Here is a 20,360-nt window from a genome sequence, read left to right on the forward strand (position 1 = left end):
AATGAAATGGCGTATGGCTTTAGTGCCGGGAGTGTCCGAGGATATGTTCGGCTCGCCAGGTGCAGGTCTTTTGATTTGACTCCCGTAGGCGACCTGCGCGTCGTGATTAGGATAATATGACGAAGGCGACACACACACACCCAGCCCCCGTGCCAGCGGAATTAACCGATGATCGTTGAAATTCCCGAATCTACCGGAAATCGAACCCGGGACTCCCGCAACTAAAGGCCAGCACACTAACCATTTAGCCACGTAGTCGGAGTCGTCGGTAAATACAGCCGATATAAATCTTTACGGAGAACAATCCCAACGACTGGGTGAAAGGTTTATACATTTTAATGAGTATATTTCCATGATGAAAATTCAAATAAACCACGCATACATTATATCATTACAAAGGTAATATCTAAAACCAACTCAATAATTTGTCGTTGAAAACTAAATCAGTGTAATGTATAGTTTGGAATGCCAGAAACAGATATATTTCTCCCCAAGAGACAACATAGGTGGATCATAAATAATGCAAAATATATTTCAAGGTCAAAAACTCTAAAAATGCGGGGGGAGGGGGGAGGAGATGTGCAATCAGGTAATTCTGTACTGAATACATACATTCAGTTATATTTTAACGAAGACTATGCTTGTAAATAATAATAATAATAATAATAATAATAATAATAATAATAATAATAATAATAATAATAATAATAATTGTATCTTCTCCATCCGGTTGAACTGCGCGCCTTCTAGAAGGCCATCTGTGCTATGAGTCTCGAACTAATGTAACCCAAGATACTTCGACCTTCAACCATTAGATGTCCCTACCATCGGCCTATGTACCCTCTGGCGGGATTAAGGATAATTAATTCTTGAAGAAATTTATATTTTCAAAGTTTGTTAACCTTAGTTTTGGTAGATTGTTTTTTCATTGTGTGTGTTAAAATTGTCAACACTCCTACGGCCTCCTTCTTCCTTAGTTATTAACCAATCAGAAATTTTGTGTATATGTCTCTAGCCAATGAAAATTGGGGGTGTGTACAGGCATCCAGCCAATCTATAAAGAGTTCTGGAACTTTCCCCTCTGAGATGCTATAAAAGCTGGGCGCTTTCTGGGCCGTATTGTCTAATAATAATAATAATAATAATAATAATAATAATAATACTTTATTAACGGTAATACCATTTTACATAACAGTAGAGAAGAATAAACAAAACAAAACACACTAAAACGAAAGTTCAATGGAATATAAGTAGAAAAAATATGTACAGATAGCCTACATACACAGGTTATATTACAAGTAATCACAGGAAAGTAATAGTCAATTCTGGAGATTATGTAAGTGATTTCTAAATTTTGACAATGAGCAGTTAAATATATCAATATCCACTTTGTTTAGAGATCTTGACATTCGTTCAATTGGCCCATTGAATGCGTAGTTAGTTCTATGCCAATTTGTAGACAATGTATTCTTGAACCTTGTGCGTCTGTCTGGTACATGTACGTTAATTTTTGCAAGGAGTTGTGGACAATTCACCAAGGAATGAAGCAATTTAAAAATGAAGAGTGTATCCAATAATTCACGGCGTTGTGACAGGCTATGCAGATTTAAGGACTGTTGTAGGGATGTATAATCAACATTATCATATGAGAATCCTGCTCTAAATGAATATAAACGAAATTTATGTTGTACTGAATTTAATCTATGGATAGAGGTCTGATGAGAAAGGTTCCAAACAGGTGTACAGTATTCTAGTATAGGGCGTACCATGGACACATACAGCAATCGATAGGTAACTAAGTTTAAAAATTCTCTAGAATATCTAGTAATGCAACCCAATCTTTGAAATGCTTTCTTACAAATATTTTCAATATGTTCATTAAACGGTAGGTTATAACTGAATAAAACACCAAGGTCATTAACTTGTGAAACAGGAGTTAGAATGTTGTTATTACTAAATTTGTACTGAAGTGATATTTTCTTCTTGTTTTTAAAAAACGATATTATTTTACATATCTCATGATTAAGTTTCAACCCATTTTGAATACAGTACTTTTCCAGATGATGTAAATCTTCTTGAAGTTTTAAACAATCAAGTGGACAATTAATTTGCAATTTTTTTTGCATCGTCAGCAAAAGCAATTTAGAATTTTTAAGTATATTTTTAATGTCATTTATGTAGAGAGTAAAACGTAAGGGCGCAAGGTAAGACCCTTGAGGAACTCCACTGGTAACAATAATAGGCGCAGAAAAATGATTCCTTATTTCAACAATCTGCAGGCGATTTTTAAGATACGATTCAAACCATGAGAGGGGAGGCCCATTAATTCCGTAGCCCGTTAGTTTTTGCAGCAAGATATCGTGGTCGACAGTGTCAAAAGCTTTTGAGAAGTCTGTATAAATGCAATCCACTTGGGAGTGGTTCTCTACTGCATCCAAGAGGAACTGACAGAATGAAAGAAGATTGCTACAGGTTGACCGCCCTGAAAAGAATCCATGTTGCTCATCAATGATTATGTTTCTAAAGAGAGGTGTGATTTTGTCAAGAATTATTGAGTCAAAAATTTTGGAAATATGAGAAAAAATTATAACTGATTTATATTGTTTTTTGTCAGTTTTATCACCATTTTTGAAAACTGGACTAACAAATCCTTTCTTCCATTCCACTGGAAAAACGCCTTGGTTTAATGATAAGTTGAACAGATAAAAGAGTGCTTCACATATAAATGAGCAGTACTTGACCAGGTACGTTGAAACACCATCAGGTCCTACAGTTTTCTTTAATTCCAGAGATATCAGTTTGTTGTAAATTTTCTGCCTTACTAATGTTTATAACTGATAGATTGACAGAGAAAGGATAATCATATGACATACTACTACTACTATTCTGATAAGAAGAATAAACAGTTGAAAAGTGGTTAGCAAAAAGATTGACAATATTTTCTCCAGTATCTGCTGTAACTTCATTAAGATGCATTGTTGAAGGAATATTATTACATGACCTTTTAGAACTTAGATATTGCCAGAATTTCTGTGGATTGGAAGTAATACTTCGTTCACAGTTGGAGACATACATTGTATAGCAAGATTTAGATTCAGACTTGCATTCATTTCTTAATTTCGAGAAATTCTGATAATCACTATTGAGACCTAATCCAAGTTTTCCTCTCCTTGTCTTTGTTTTTGTACCTCTTGGAGTAACAATGCAAAAATTATCTACAATCTTGGATTTCTACTAGGTATTTTTTTTTTTTTTTTTTTTTTTTGCTATTGGCTTTACGTCGCACCGACACAGATAGGTCTTATGGCGACGATGAGACAAGAAAGGGCTAGGACTGGGAAGGAAGCGGCCGTGGCTTTATTGAAAGTACAGCCCCAGCATTTGCCTGGTGTGAAAATGGGAAACCACGGAAAACCATCTTCAGGGCTGCCGACAGTGGGGTTCGAACCCACTATCTCCCGAATACTGGATACTGGCCGCACTTAAGCGACTGCAGCTATCGAGTTCGGTCCTATGTATTTTTATGTCAGACTTATGCCTATCATACTATATTCACTACCTATTTAATATATTTGTTGTCTAGTTTGTGTCCAATAAAAATAATGGAATGCCACAGGAATTTCTAGGTTCGCTTTCCTTGTGTAACAACAAATACTAGTTTCAAGTTTAGAGGTTTCAAGTTTAAAGGTTTCAAGTACTTGACACCTCAAACTTGCCCTGCCTAAATTAACCATTAGGTAAATGGCCTTCGCAGTAAATCTTAAGACAGCAATTCTAATAAATTATTCACTACAGGGTGCCGAATTCATTATATGTTGCTTTATATTTGTATACTGTACTTGAACCAATCAACTGAGCAGAATTGAAATTGAAATGAAATAATTCAAAATACCTGTACCTTTAAAAGTCATTGTTGCGAGTTCTACAATGAATGAAAGATTCATGTTTGATGAATGAGAAATACACATAATTACTAAACAAATATTCAAAACTACTCTGAACAACAAAATTAACACTAAGTTCAAAATGAAAAGGCTTAAAAACTACATATATATATATACACTAAAAGTGAGTGCAGCATGAAATGTGGAACTACATACTGTCAGAGATATACTTAAAAACTGTATTAAACAACTGCCCATGAACTAAGTAATTACGGTTCACCCAAGACCAAACATACGTGATACCCTTATGAAAACTATCATACATTTTCTACTGATTATTAGTAATTTAGATATCATTAAATACATAGGAATTTACGCTATTCGTACCTTAACGCAATGAAGGATGGAATTGGGAAAGGACAAGGGGTGAACACTGGCTGCAGAACCTTCCAAGATTCATATCTTCACAAAGTATCTGCCTGAAATGAAAAAAAGAGAAAAGAACTCACGAAAATTTGCTTCTGAGGCATATTAATGAGTACCAAACATACCCTACATTTTTAATACGATTCCACTGAATAGAAACATAAATTATGGGGGAGAAACACTTCATTAACTTAAGATCTTAACGTTTATCCTTGGAGATTCGAGAATAAGTTTATTTTTTAGGAAGTGAATGGCAATTGACATCCACATGATAGTTACAGTAGTTTACTACCGTGGATCAAGGTATAATCAAAAGCAATATGTGTAAAACGTAACATGCATAACAATGCAAAGCCTCTCTGTGCCAAATGTGAGCGGCGAAGATAAGATGATCCATTACAAGTCACAATTATGTTTTTTGAATTGTCGTATGGCTTTTAGTGCCGGGATATCCCAGGACGGGTTCGGCTCGCCAGGTGCAGGTCTTTCTATTTGCCTCCCGTAGGCGACCTGCGCGTCGTGATGAGGATGAAATAATGATGAAGACAACACACACACCCAGCCCCCGTGCCATTGGAATTAACCAATTGAGGTTAAAATCCCCGACCCGGCCGGGAATCGAACCCGGGACCCTCTGAACCGAAGACCAGTACGCTGACCATTCAGACAACGAGTCGGGCACAATTATGTTAAAGATGATACTGATCGTGTTCTCTTGTATTTCCGTAGTTAAATACTCAAAGGTAACGAATCTATATTCATAGAAAGATGATAACAAGGAAACTACGCAGTTCGACGAGAGATAATATCACTGCAAATTGTCGTTTTATGGAAAGCGGGGAACAGCAGTGCAGCTGAAAGCATGGCGCTAGAAACGTAGTTGCAATAGCATTAGATTCCAATCGAGGTGTTATGATCGCGAGTCCGCTTAGTAACGTAATTGTTTTCATTATTCCTTAGCAAGGACATGGAAGAACGTTTGAACCCCTCCACGTCTACGTCACACAGCCGATTGGCTGTGGGAACAACGGATCACTCTACAGCAATAGTTCTCCATAAACAGACGATTTAAGAGGTAGTTGTTGACCTCTCGATGCAGGAGCAAACTGAATATGTCTCAAAAGCAGGCCGACAGTATGGTATTCCACGGAGCACGGCAACGCGATATTTTCAAGCCGTTTATGGAAACAGAGAGATAACTTGTCGCCGAGATTCGGATTTATGACCGATGTCGTCCAATGACGCGGGCGAACGTTCAGTCGCCGCGGATTGTGTGACATCCAAGAATACCGTGCAGCTACACGTTTGCCTGGCAACCCTCGAACAGTACCGAGACGCTTTAGTGAGACAGGACTGAATGAGATGGTTACGCGGTACGAGTCGTTAAGCTGGAGGTTTACGTTCACGGGATGGTAGGTTTGAACCTCACTGTCAATAACTCAGAATATGATTTTCTGTGATTTCCCATTTTCATATAAGGTAAATCAGGCACAACAGGCTGACGTACCTTAACTACGGCCAGAGCCGCTACCTTCCTTTCCAGCCTCAGTGGCGCCGAAATCATGAGTTAGTACGACGTTAACACTTTGAAGCACTCTATTATGGATTAAGAACAAAAAATATATTTATCAGCAAAGTCAAGACCCCTGGTGCATAGGAAACCACCAAGCATTATTATGTAAAACTGGATCAATGAAGTCTCAAAATTGTAGTCTCAAGGTGAAACCGGGTAGACTACGCAGTTCAGGAATTGATCACGTCAGATTATACTGTAGGCCGCGGCATGAGAATGAAGCTATTTGGTACTCGTGACGCTGCTAGCGGCAAGAAAGGCGAACCTAGACGGGAGAATAGCGAACGCACGTAGTATACAATCGTTAGTCTGGACAGCATTTCGATGAGACTGAAAAGGAATCCGCCTTATTTCGAGGGTTCTTTAGTAAGGAAAGAAGAGCAGTTGAATGACAATCCCGATATTTTCACGTAGAAGAAAGATCGGGAGAAATATCCAGCCTGTGTTGAGGGGAGACAAATATTAATAAATCACCGTGTGTTGTGAAGATAAAAAAATCAGTGTTTGTTGCATACTTCCATTTATTAATTCACTGCAACAAAGTTGTAAATTTAAAAGCAGAAATACGAGCACTGTATAATGTCTTCAAAGACATTATCGCATTTTCTGTCCGACTCGTTGGCTGAACGATCAGCGTACTAGCCTTCGGTTCAGAGGGTCCCGGGTTCGATTCCCGGCCGGGTCGGGGATTTTAACCTTAATTGGTTAATTCCAATGGCACGGGGGCTGGGTGTATGTGTTGTCTTCATTATCATTTCATCCTAATCATGATGCGCAGGTCGCCTACGGGCGTCAAATAGAAAGACCTGCAACTGGTGAGCCGAACCCGTCCTGGGATATCCCGGCACTAAAAGCCATACGACATTTCATTTCATCACATTTTCTGTCTCGAATAGACGTCTGGCAGTGGCAGTGGACTCTCAGGAGTACATGAGCACGTGAACACCAAATTCTTATGCATATTCACGCATTCATGGATAATTCAAAATTGTTTCCGTTGTTTCGACCTGATTTCATCAATCGCTCACAAGCATTCAACTTATATCGACGCTCGGTTACACCGACACTCACGGTTACTAGACTAGACGGTAGGGATCACGCGCAGGCTCGCTTTGCCTGGTGACGTCGTCTGGCCCCCACTGCCGGGCTTGCAGTGAACACGGCCCATTGTAATTGTGCGTTTCTGTTAAGGCTTGTTTTTATCTAACCACTTGCTTAATAGTTTTCAATTTTGTCAAATATAATTGCCAGTTATGTGCAGATAATTATGTTGTAATTTATTTCAGTATTTTTCAGAACATTACAAGTGATATAACACTGTGCCTAACACGAACTATTCCAATAGCTTTCTCAGTACTAACAGATCTTTCGCCTCGCAAATAAAGTATTTACGGTTCGGTTTTCGTATTTTCTACCCATCCAGTGATTTTAGAACGATTTTATACGTAGTTTTATTTCTAAAACTAGTTACTAAAATTAAAGAAACATGAGCAATCGCACGGGATGCTCTTTACCGTTGTTTTGGCAGATTGTTGGTGTTAAGTAGTATTGTAAACACCTAATATTATATTTATGAATAAGTCATTATTTATAAATGTGTACTGGCCGGTGGAATGTTGATAGAAAACCCCTGAAGAAACATCAACCTCTTCCACCATATCAGGGGTCACTTTTTTTTTAGGAGGGAGGGGGAAGAGGCTTCCACAGGCTTAGGCTATATAGACCTGTGGTACGGAGAAAACCCTCAAAGTCCGAAAATGCGATCAGAAGCAGTGGGGAAACTACTTGGAGTCATTTGAGGCAATGCCTACCCTAAGAAGCACAATTAAACATAAATATCGTAACAAATCGTCGGCTTACTTCTAAAACCTCGTATGTCACAATGCTCTTCTTACCCATTACATTCTTTAAGACTGGTCGCGCCTGCCAGACACATATTTATGTGCAATCCATCAGAACCTTTTTCGTAGTGTTCATTTTCCTGCGCGACCGTGTAAAGGAAAATGGACCTTATCATACCGTATTGTAGGAATGTTGTTTTCATGGCAAATTTAAGCACTCCTACAGTTTAATGTATTTAAGGTTCATTTTCCTTTACACACCAGCACAGGGAAATGAACACGACGAAAATTGTTCTGATGGACTGTACATCCATATGTGGCTGGGAGGCGTGACCAGTCTTAAGGAAGAAAATGGATAGGAAGTGCATTTGGAGATACGAGGTTTTAGAAGTAAGCCATCGAAATGTATCTGGAGTTGTTATTGTGTTAAATCAACAATAAGCTCTTTTTGAAATGTGCTACATGATGACAGCGGATAATGTGCTTCGCTGATCGCCCCGCTAGATGGCGACAGCAGACTACTTGTTCTGACAGGGAGGCAGTGTGCAACTTGTCTCACCTAGGACTTTTTGTTTTGTTTCCCTTCCGTCAGCTTGGTGAATGGCGCGGGGTGGTGGAGAAAGGTTTAGCGCCCGCACTCCTCTCTCTACAAGGTCTAGACCCCAGAGAGGCAAGCCTCCTGTGCTATTTGAGAGCGTAGTGACAATGAACTACCCTATTGTTAAGTATGTGGGTTTTTTGAATTAGTGGGCAATCCGTCCATTATTGGCTTTATTTGTGACAATTCAGACATGGACTGTTAGTTGTGTAAAATGAGACTGACATCATCCGGTTGAAAATCCCGTTGAAATAATATGTGAACTTAACATATGGGAACTTAAGGAGTCCTTTGAACTCTTTAAAAACGTAAACCGTTCTCATCTTGTACTTACGAAGAGAAGTGTGAAGCCAAAAACGAAAGATGTATGCCTAATTTGGATATTAAGTATTAAGTATTTTCTTGATATACACGATATTCGTGGTTAACAGCCTGTTCCGAAAGCAAGAAGCTTTTTTGTTATACGTGTGTTTTGTTTGGTGGTGAAAAGGAATGGACTTTCAATGGGGTAATTATTGCAAAAAACTTTCTTAGAAAAGCAGAGAAGCGTCAAAATTCAAATGAACATATTCAGAACGAAGAGAGATTCCGTTTACTGGGGCGCGGGAGGATAGAACATTCTTTATCTGAAGGTGCAATAATTCAAGCCGTTAAGCATAACGAAGCCGTGAAACAAAATAGACTTGTTGTTGAGAGACTTCTTGACATGATGTGTTTTCTTGGGGAAACAGGCGCTTGGATTTCGAGGTCATTTTGATGGGGAAGACTCGATCAACAGGGGCAATTACCTAGAGTCGTTAGATCTTCTTTCAAAACAAGAACAGTACATTCGAGATCATCTCCAGTCCACGTCGGGCTTTAAAGGCACATCAAACGAAATGGAGAATGAATTACTTCGTAAATGAGTCTGTAACTGTCATAATTTAGGAGACAATCAAAGCAGAGTTAGATTCTTGTGATTTCATTGGTATTCAGGCAAATGAGACTTTAGATGTATCAAACAGATCTCAAGTTAGTGTAATATTCCGTCCGGTTATGCTCAAAACAGGGTCCCACAGAAAGGTTCATAGGCTTTTATGATGTTTCGGTTGATAAGACTGCATCAGGCTTATCAGAATTAATTGTCAATATTCTGTGAAAGTGGGGAGTGATTGATAAAGTCGTATGTCAAACATATGACGGTTGTTCTGAAATGGCAGGAAGGCATGGGGTGTTCAGCATTACGTTAAGAAAGTTTGCCCAAGGACAATATTTCTACACCGTTATGCCCACAAGTTAAACCTCGTTCTTCTCTATTGCTCCAAAACAATAAAATCAGTCCGGCTCTTCATTCATAATCTAACAACCTTTCAGTCATTTTTATTAGATCCTCAAAACGAGCTTATCTTCTGGAATTCAAAGGATTCAGACTTCCACAAGCATGCGCTACCCGTTGGAGCTTTCATTCGAGAGCAGTTCACACAATATTTTCGCACTACGATGATCTAACACAGGTTTTTGAAAACAATGCAGAGAACGATGAGGGTTGGGACAGTAAATCGTGTAATTCAGTTGTTGGGTTGTTTGTCATACTCAAGAAGGCCCAATTCATTTATTTGCTCTGTCTCTATAGAAAAGTTTTTACTTTTACAGACCATCTATTTGTTCTACTGCATTATAAAAGCACATCTGATGTAATTCTATGCAATATTGAAATTAGAAAAACCACTAGTATCCTCAAGGATGTAAAATGTCGCAAAACAAATAACGAGATAAATGTAGATGACAGGACATTCCAAACGCTCAAAATGTTAACATATGCATTTCTTGACACCGTAATTGTGCAAATGGAAATACGGTTTGGAGATTTTGAAATCATCCAGTTTGTTAAGTTGTTGGATCCAACTCAGTACATAGTGTACAAAAAGAGCTTCCCTGCTATTAAACTGAACAGTCTTATGAACATTTACTTTTTTAATAGCGAAAGATTGGACAATGAATTGATTAACATTTATTCCGATATAGAAAAATGAAATGAAATGGCGTATGGCTTTTAGTGCCGGGAGTGTCCGAGGACATGTTCGGCTCGCCAGTCGCCAGATGCAGGTCTTGTGATTTGACACCCGTAGGTGACCTGCGCGTCGTGATGAGGATGAAATGATGATGAAGACGACACATACACCCAGCCCCCGTGCCAGCGAAATTAACCAATTAAGGTTAAAATTCCCGACCCTGCCGGGAATCGAACCCGGGACCCCTGTGACCAAAGGCCAGCACGCTAACCATTTAGCCATGGAGCCGGACATTCCGATATAGAAAACATACATCATCATTATCTAAAGGCTTTGCCTTGTCGCTGCAAGCACTGATCTCTTCTCTCTGCGATCCTTTTCATCTCTACATAACCTCGGCATCGCATTATCTCAACTACCTCTTCAATGATCTTCTTCCGTGGTTTCCCTATGCCTTTCTTTCCCATAACCTTACCTTCGAACAAGTTCTCTATGAAGTCATTATGCCGGAGAATGTGACCAAAAACTGATGCTTTTCTCCTTTTTATCGTTATTAAATGTCGCTGGGTGTTTATTTCTCTAAGCACTGCTTCATTAGTTTTCTCAATCCCCTCAAAAACGTTTACTTTATATTGTCCTCAATGACCTCGAACCAGTGTATGAGGAAGTGTCAAAATTGATTCGTTTAATATTAACATTTCCTGTGGCCACGGCTTCCTCTGAAAGGAGTAAGAGCACTCTGAAGAGGATAAAAACTTACCTGCGTAATTCAATGAACAATGAAGCAGTCTTAGTACCATTTCTATCGAGAAAATGCTTGTGAAGGAATTGATGAGTGATGCAAGTATTGAACGACCGTGAGATTGACCATTTTGCAACCAAGAAAACTGGACGTTTGGAACTACTCTACAAAAAAACTATTTCCAGCCTACCCATTAATTAACTAATAGCTTCGCCACTGATCAGAAGTTCAATATTTAAGAACACCTAATAAATACTCCTAATTATTATTATTATTATGGTAGTAAAACTGTATACATTTTTACATTATATACCACACAAAATATTTACATCTAGATATTTACTTGGTTGTTTTACATTACTTTAAAATCAGTCTATCCAACAACTTTCTCAATTTTTTTCACACTTTTCCCTTTTTCATTAGGAGTTCGTTTACACCTCTTGTAAGAATTCATGTGCCTAAGTTTGCTGATGTTTTTCATCCTTATGAACGTTCTGGTTCTAACAAAATATAAAACAAAATCTTCAAGATCAGGATATTTTTTCTTAATTCTTTCCTTTAACAACCTAAAAACTCCTGGACATTTTTTAATGTAGTTCCCATGGAAGGCACTAAATTCATTTTCCTTTAAAAAATAGAATTAATGCACTATTTCGTGGGTTTCATTAAGTACCCTCTTGAAATCGTTTCTAGCCAATTCCTACGTGAAGGAGAAATGTTCACGGTTTGGATTCCGTACATATTGGCTTTCTGGGGGTACTTTTCCTTCGCCCTATAAGTTACATAGCCAGCAATCATTTCCAGTAGCTCGGTCTTCTCTCTAACTACTTCGACAAACACGTTTGTATTATTTTCATCACGAAAATGTTCCAGAAGTCCATTGACAGCTGAAGTGAAATCATCATTATCATCAACATTACAATTTTTGTCACAAGCTTCCCCATTTTGGTTGGACATTCGTTGGCAATGTTCGTCATTTTCAAGTATGAAGTTTTGAGGCCCCTTATCTTACGCAGACAAAACTACTGCGCTCAGAGATTGGACTTTTTTCATCTGGACAGTTTTTGCTGTTTACCACTTCACTTGCATTCCGGTTTAAAATTAATTATTTAATTCGCTGCGATACAATGGTAAGGAGAGAATGATCATAAAAGCGACCAAGTCCTCGGATCTGGGAAAAGTAGCTCTCAATTATGTCCTGGTTACAATTGGCCGCCATTACGTAAGAATAGCCTTCTGATTTTTAAGTCCTTAAATAGACCACGAAGGCTATTTATAGACATTTTAAAAAATTCTTGAAAAGGAAGGAGTTTGTTTTTGCCAATTATACTCACGGTGAAAATTAATTTGAATAATCTGTCAAAAGCATGATTTTGCTCCTCTATACAATTCCCATAGGCACTTTTTAAGCTGTTTGTACTACACACGTGGACACGGGAGTTTAGGGCGTCAAATCCATTATTGATCGTGATTACAGTCTCTCCTACATAGCTGAGCTCTGACAAGTTATGGCATAAAGCTTTACCCACTGTCAGTGATAACAGTTCAGCGGCTTTCCGTACATTTTGCCTCTCCGTTCCAGTCATAAGAATATGCTTCATTGAAAGCTTATGCAGATATTGTAGGTCTTCGCCCTCACTTTGCATTTCAATTAATTTTGTAAATGCTGCTTTTGTACACATTGCCTACTTTCCAGTTGATGCCCTTCATCAAGAATGTGACTCCACAGTAATTTAAGTGCATGAGGCACATCACAAAAAACCATATGTTACATTCTTTACTTGATGGGTTTTCCAGCGACGGTTTGTCCCACGAAATATTCAGATCAGTCATACATTTCCTATTTGAAGGTCCCATGTCACATACAACGGCTCTAACCTTAAATCCGGCACGCCTCTAAACGCAAGGCGAACTCGCCCGGTAAATTTAATGTCGCCGGGCGAGATGGCGGTGCGGTTAGGGGCGCGCGGCTGTCAGCTTGCATCCGGAAGATAGTGGGTTCGAATCCCACTGACGGCAGCCCTGAAGGTGGTTTTCCGTGGTTTCCCATTTTCACACCAGGAAAATGCTGGGGCTGTACCTTAATTAAGGCCACGGCCGCTTCCTTCCAACTCCTAGGCCTTTCCTATCCCATCGTCGCCATAAGACCTATCTGTGTCGGTGCCAGTAGCAAAAAAAAAAGTCCTTCTGGTGTCCATCGTTGTTAGAGCAACCAGCGACAGCACAACATACCATGGCACAGCACAGAAAAAGTTAACTCTTACACTGTTGCGAAGGTAAACACCATCACTAGACTAATGGCGCTCTACTTGGTTCAGCGAACTTTGGGACCGCGTGACGTCATGAGGCGTGGCTTCCTACTGCGCACTGACCCCTACTGTCTAGTCTAGTAACCGTGCTAACACTTGTTCGTTTCGGCTGACAACGCAGGAACCACACTGGAGGTTGTGCTACGAGCCTGAAGACTATACGCATGCGCATGCAGATGACGTCATGGTTTATGCACAGATACCTCCCATGAGCGAGGAGCACGGTAAGGTATGTGCCATTCCGTCCACAACTACCCACAAACCAGAGACAGCATTACAGTTAACAACAAGGGTCCGCCACCTTCCCTGTTACTGCTGGTCACACAGCTCTCAGAAGTTACTATTGCATCGCCGGAAGATTTCGCCAGTAGATAATTTTGATCAGGTGTATGTAATCGCGGGAAGAAGTTTGCTTTATATTATGGGTGGAGAATTGTTTCCAGTGAAATTACTTTGAGTACCGGTAAATGTGGTACCAGTACTCATTATTTTCATGATTGTTGTCATACCTAGGTGACTTCTTGCTATGTAAAACCAAGAATAGTGTTCGCATCTTTTAATAATCGCTACAATACAAACAGTGGCGGTTCGTGCATGAAGGGCTTTTGGGCGCCGCTCCACCGCCTTTTCAAAAACATTTAACGTTATCTTTATTATTTCGGCTGTATTCATTTTGCTTTTCTATTTCCAAGAAAATGGTAACGGCTTTCAGACCGTGGCTGCTGACCAGCACGCACGATGTTTTCTCTTTAGCCGTGACGCTTTCGGACTGTGGCAGCAGAGCCCTGAGTAGGTCCCCACACTTCGCAAGTGTACGGGATGGGCGAGGAGCCTGGAAGGGCGATGAGGGCTTTTCAGAGGAAGGAAAAGTGCAGGCGGGTGTATGGTCAGTCCGGCAGAGCTCTAAGTAGGTTCATATTGTTTAGCAAGGGTGCGGGGTGCGCGAGAAGCCTGAAAGGACGATACGGGGCTTGTTAGGGGAAGGAGGAGTGGAGGTGGGTGTAAGCGCTGAACGGCGGAGCTCTCATCACATCGCCAACCACTTTACAAGATATCTAGGCTCCTCCCCCCCCCCCCCCAATTGTTGTTAGAGATTCACATTTTACGAAGCAATGAATTCCATTATAGTCACTAAACAATTCGGTTCTCTAAGGAAGCTAAAATAAAGATTCAAAATGAAACCATAACGTGACACTAGGGTGGTCAAATTGTTAAATACGTTGTCATGCTTTGAAATTTGAGCAACGAGAGGGAAATTCGGGAGTGCACTGCTTATTTGTTTTCATGAATGTTGTTATTATCACTTGTGATTGTGATCAGTGAAACAGTGCAGTGCCATAGTAGTCGGGAATTGCATTAGCTGTTAGGTTGTTAATGTGTGTGCATAAATGCCACTGTAGCGTAGTTAATTCATTCATTAATGTTGTAGTGCAACCAAATTTCTATTCAGCTAGTGCCATCGGATTATTATTATTATTATTATTATTATTATTATTATTATTATTATTATTATTATATTCATCTAAAAGTATCTTGGTGTTGGTCAGTGAAATCTGGGCCGATTGGGGAGGGGAAAGATTGCGGCACAGCCCTGTCAGAGTAAAATGTCACGAACCGCCACTGCAATACAGCATTGTAGCGAAGTTGCTGTGAACTTTACTTTCACCGAGATGAGTAGCTTCGACTAACAGTGGCCACGGCTTTACTGTGGCTTTTTAGAACCTACATTCGGGAGACGGTGGGGTTAGTCTTCTCCTCCTGTCCGCTGACCTAATAATGTTTCTTACATGGTTTTCCATTCTCCTCTAAAGCGAATGAAGATATGCATCAACATTTCCTGTTATAGGCCACGGTCGCCCCCTCTCACGTTCTTCACACCTCAAATCACCGCAGCACATCTCCTAGAGGACGTCGCCCTATAGGAGGCCCACCATCAGGGTACGGAATGAAAACATTTTAGAAGTAGTCGTAATTGTATTAATAATAATAATAATAATAATAATAATAATAATAATAATAATAATAATAATAATAATAATAATAATTACGATGTTATTATTTTTGCGTCCCACTAACTACTTTTACGGTTTTCGGAGAAGCCGAGGTGTCGGAATTTAGTCCTGCAGGATTTCTTTTACGTGCCAGTCAATCTATGAAACGAAACTGACGTATTTGAGCATCTTCAAATATCATCGGACTGAGCCAGTATCGAACATGCCAAATTGGAGTCAGAAGGCCAGCGCTTCAACCGTCTGAGTCACTCAGCCCGACAGTGGTAATTTTAGTTTTGTTGAACAATCACAGATTAATCTCGGAAAAATGCATCCTCGGTTGCAGTGGTTGTACCATGTTACGAGTGGAGAAGGAACCGTACAAGAAACTTTTAGTAAAATGATTTAAGTAAGTTATTTTGTACTGATTTGCATTCTACTTTGGCACATTTGAGGCGTGAACAAAAATGTTGCTGTGAACCCCCTGAAAATGTTGTCACGAGCCACCCCTGATGTCTGATATTTGGGAACTGCCTATATAAAGCAGGCTTGTCAGAAAGGTGAAAGCTCAGTGCTGGCTTGTGTTTATTTGTAAATAGAGAGAGAGAGATGCTTCCAAAACTACGTGCTTGCAACAGTGGTAAGAAGCAATGCGTGCTCGAGAACAGAGATATGTGAAAGGTGATGCCGATGATGATGCCTGTTGTTTAAAGGGGGCCTAACATCTAGGTCATCGGCCCCTAATGGTACGAAATGAGATGACAAAAACCCAAAAAACATCCACTTATCACAATTCAAAACGATGGATGGATGGACGGACGGACGGACGGACGGACGGATGTGAATTTAAAACGATCAGTGGAACCGACCCACATGCACAGAAGCTGGCGTAGAACAATAGTATTACTGAACAAGGGACTGCTTCTAAAGCACAATATTGAATCGATGATACTTGTAGTCTAAAGGGGTCCAAAATCCAAGTCAGCGGCCTCTCACAATGGTACTTATCGCTAGGAAAGTAAAACCATGGTATTTGTCATGTTGCGGTACTAATTAAGAGTAGCGTAGACTCGCGGTATTCCACAGATTATGGTACTACTCACAGGTAATTCGCACATGTATTACAAACCTACGGTGTTTAGCACATTGCGGCGCCATTTACAGGCAACGGAAACCTATGGTGTTCATCACATAAGTGTACTAACCACAGGGACTTGTACTATCCCGTGGTGTTCCTCATATAATGGGTACTAATCATGGGCAAACCAGAACCATGGGTTCCCTCATCCCATTGTGTCGCTCATATAGTGCTGCTAATCACAGGTACTGTAAAAGCCGTCGCGCTCTCGTTTGCTACTAATCACAAACCTATTTCCTACCCAACATACTGGTACTACGCGCAACTAAAAGCGACCCATGTGTTCCCCGCGTGGTGGTACTAATCACAAGTAGTTTCATTACTCTAATTTGATCATCCCTTGGTCGGCCCTTCTAGTCGTCTCTTACGTCAGGCAGGGGATACCGTGGGTGAATTCTTCGCCTGCGTCCCCCACCCACAGGGGGTATGTGAAAGGAGGAGAGATACAGAAGTTACAGAAACCTTTTATGATATTTTCGCCCATCCCATTGTCAATCACTTGTCCATAATTGTCTGATTGTTAACTGGTGCTTCACTGGAATGTTAATCGGGATGTCTGCATCATTATTTTCTAATAAGCAAAACATGATGTTAAAATTGTTTATCTTACTAGACCGTGCATTTGCGTCAATAATCAAACAGACATTAATACCTGTGAAATTTTCGGCTGTGTTGTCAATGTCATGCCTTAATTTTCGTCTTTTGCAACACTCAGTAATGATTTTTTTTTCTAGTAATTCCCATTTATTGTTTGAATTTGATGCCAGAAGTAATAGGCCTACATACACAGGGCTGTCAGGATCTCTTCAAAGCATTCATTTTACAAAATGACGGATGTAAATACTGGAATTGTTCGTAGGTGTCATCGGTTTTTCATCCCCGAAGCAATTAGATAACGTATCAGGCTAAACCTCCACTGCGACGTAAAATTACGCAGGAACGAGATATGTACTCATTTTCAAGGTTAAATAAATGAGCCAGGAATGTAGTGTAATCACGCAAACCCAGTTAAAATTTATTGATACTTCCTCTGTCCCAAAAGAATAGTCGCATTTCTTTCGCAAGTAATTCATTGACAATAAACAATACAGAAAGGAATATACTTATAACACTAATACACTACACCAAGCCGATGCTATTGACAGTACTCACAACTGCACCTGATCACTCAACACATTCTACGACAGCACGAGCTGATATGACAATATCGGAATCACACTGTAGAACAAGAGGTATACTCCCCTGTCGTTGCAGTTTCTGCTTCCCCATGTGAGGCAGGTTGTAACAGTTCTTTCCATGAACCTTCATGCATTCAACCATAACTTGTTGCAGGGTCAGGAAAACATTATTCAGTGTCTCAGCAGGAAGGTCGTTGAAGGGTTTTTCAACAACAGTAACAAGTTCATCTACTGTGGATGTTGCCTCTTGATATTGGAGAAACTATATGGCATGGAAGAAGCCGAGATCCAGGACATTCATATCTGGGCTATTTGGAGGCTGACAGTACATTGTATGGTTACACCAATATTAGAAGCGGCAGCTTTAAACTCAGGATCAGACGGATCAATGTGCGGTTTGGATTATCCTGTTGTATGTAGATGGGTTTTGATGCTGTCCATGAAGGCCACTTTAACTGGATAGCAGGAAGAACTTTCTCAATGAGCATCTTTCTGTATTTATCCTGTGTAACGGACTGGATAGGTTTCGTAACCAGTGTCCCCCTAGGCCTATTTTTGCTACTGCGTTTTGCTGGTTCCTGGACGATGAATGGAAATACCCCAAGGTTACCATCAAAGTATTGGTTACGCATTGAATCAGGACGGGGACGTGCCACTGCTGCTAGAAACATCACCTTCGTAATGAAGCGTTTATTCTGACAGGTTCGATGTGGATAGGGTTTTCAGCAGCAAGGTAAAATCGTCCTTTTTCCGGAGTCATGTAAAACCATTTTTGATCAACATGAATCCGATCGAACATGTCCTGAAATCTTGCTCTGCATATCGAAATTGCTGGATCCAAACATTGACAAACAAAACTGCAAACGCTTCTGTTCTCCTGTGAAGTTCAGTGTTGGTTTTAGTCTTGATGAATGTCGTCGAACAGCTTTTTCTTGTATTCTGCAATGCACTGTTGATTTTGCAATACCCAAAGCGATAGCTACAGATCTGATAGTCTTTCTTTGACGCAATGGAATGTTTTTAAGTCTATCCTGATCTATGCATTTCTTCTTTCTACCGACTCTCCCTTTCATTCGAGCGGAGACATCAGCAACAATGTTGTCATTCATTATGGAGTTCTCACCTTGTTTCCATATGCGCTCTATGGACCGTCTATGAACGGCAAATTTTACAGCACTTTCCTTTATTACACCTCTTTGCACGATGCCATTATTGCTTACACGAAGTAAATGGTCATAAATGGCCCTCCTCTGATCATCATCAATATTTTTCACTCTTCCCATTTCTTCAATGGCACTTTATCACTGCAAGTACATATGTAAACGGTACGTACCGGTACTTCGTATTGGCATCTATTGTACACACAAAGAGCCTGACTCACGTCACTACCACTGGATTCACCGACAGCTTGCGTTGATCTGAACACCTCGGTTCATGTGACCGCCTACCAAGGCCATGCGCTTATGTCCCAGACTGCTAAACCAGTTTATTTATGCTCTGCGACAGAGAAAACATCACTGTTATGTGCTTAAATTGCTATTACGTTGCCGCTGTTAACAATAAAAGCTCGTTGACGGAATGCGACTATTATTTTGGGACAGAGGAAGTATTAAATGCGTGTGTCGGCGTATAATTACTGATCTTTTATTTTCATCAAGACGAACTTTTATTTTGAAACTTGGGAATACTATTATTCATGTCGCTTGCTGAAATGTTTAATCTTTTTAACATTTGCAATTGGTTTTACGTCGCACCGACACAGATAGGTCTTATGGCGACGATGGGAGAGGAAAGGCCTAGGAGTAGGAAGGAAGCGGCCGTGGCCTTAATTAAAATACAGCCCCGGCATTTGCCTGGTGTGAAAATGTGAAACCACGGAAAATTATCTTCAGGGCTGCCGACAGCGGGATTCGAACCCACTATCTCCCGGATGCAAGCTCACAGCCGCGCGCCTCTAACCGCACGGCCAACTCGCCCGGTGATCATTTTAACATCTTGTGTATTTTGTGTAATAAATATTTCCTCAATCTTAAGCCGGCTTTACATTTACGAGTAACTCTTATACGAGTAGGCTACTCGGACTGACTCGGATAAGAAATCGTAAATGTAAACGATGACTCGTACGTACTCGTAGCTCGTATACGAATAGCAATCAAAGTAGAGAGGCTTCCGACTTGCATCCGAGTTAGACTGTTTTAAAAATGGCGGAGACTAAATACTGCAGGATGTCTCGTGAAAATCTGGAGGAGTTCATTAATTTATACTACAGAGCGGAGTGCCTGTGGAATGTTAAGTGTTCTCAATATCGGGACATCAATGCGAGAAATAAGGCCTATGAAGTTAAACATAACTACGGATCTAGTTAAAAAGAAAAACAACAACTTTTGGAATGAACAAGGAAATAGTTGAGGCTGATATACGCGTCAAGAATTCTAATGATTTGAAGCTATCTCCAGTAGCTAAAAATCTGAGTCACTGCCAGTTGCAGCTGAGAATTGATACAACTTCTCATCTGAGTGTTTTCTTTGGGGATATGTGGGGCAACCTAGAAAAAAATAATTACTAATAATATGCCAGTATTTAGCATATCGGTACCGGTATTATAAAAGTCATTTCGTCCACTTACCAAAAGGTACAACATTTCAAATGTACTAAAATCCATCCTTAAGAAGTCTCTATAACCATCTCC

At 40.1% G+C, this 20,360-nt stretch overlaps 1 protein-coding gene across 8 annotated transcripts in view; it reads right to left on the minus strand.

Annotated features, from left to right (window-relative positions):
- Positions 1-20,360, minus strand: part of LOC136858482 (early estrogen-induced gene 1 protein) — a 611,382-nt gene that overhangs the window by 270,976 nt on the left and 320,046 nt on the right. The window contains exon 2 of one of the 8 annotated variants that reach the window (XM_067138052.2): positions 4,272-4,363. The exons of the other annotated variants lie outside the window; for them this stretch is intronic. The gene's annotated coding sequence lies outside the window, so the exon portion shown is untranslated. The remainder of the gene's footprint in view (positions 1-4,271; positions 4,364-20,360) is intronic. 8 annotated transcript variants of the gene reach the window in all.

Source organism: Anabrus simplex, chromosome 1 (assembly GCF_040414725.1).
Source record: "Anabrus simplex isolate iqAnaSimp1 chromosome 1, ASM4041472v1, whole genome shotgun sequence".
Lineage (NCBI taxonomy): Eukaryota > Metazoa > Arthropoda > Insecta > Orthoptera > Tettigoniidae > Anabrus > Anabrus simplex.